We start from the raw sequence: 292 nt of genomic DNA on the forward strand, positions 1-292 counted from the left end.
AGGTGATTTCTAGTGCAAACTATTCAATAATCTATTTATGTTATCCAGAACAAAAATACTTCACACACTTTTGTGTTTTATCTAATTGCAGGTGTATGGGACATTTGTACAATCCACATATGAAGATAAGGAAGAAAGAAATGTTTATTTGCTGTTCAAAAAGTTCTCTCACGTCACTTTTGGCCCAAGAGAAGATAGAGTCCAAGTCTCTCACGTTCTGGATTCAGATTCGGACTGCACAGACATACCTGACTCAAAACGCCAACAACTTTTTCATACAGACTCCGAATTG

Source organism: Triticum aestivum, chromosome 4A (genome assembly GCF_018294505.1).
Source record: "Triticum aestivum cultivar Chinese Spring chromosome 4A, IWGSC CS RefSeq v2.1, whole genome shotgun sequence".
Lineage (NCBI taxonomy): Eukaryota > Viridiplantae > Streptophyta > Magnoliopsida > Poales > Poaceae > Triticum > Triticum aestivum.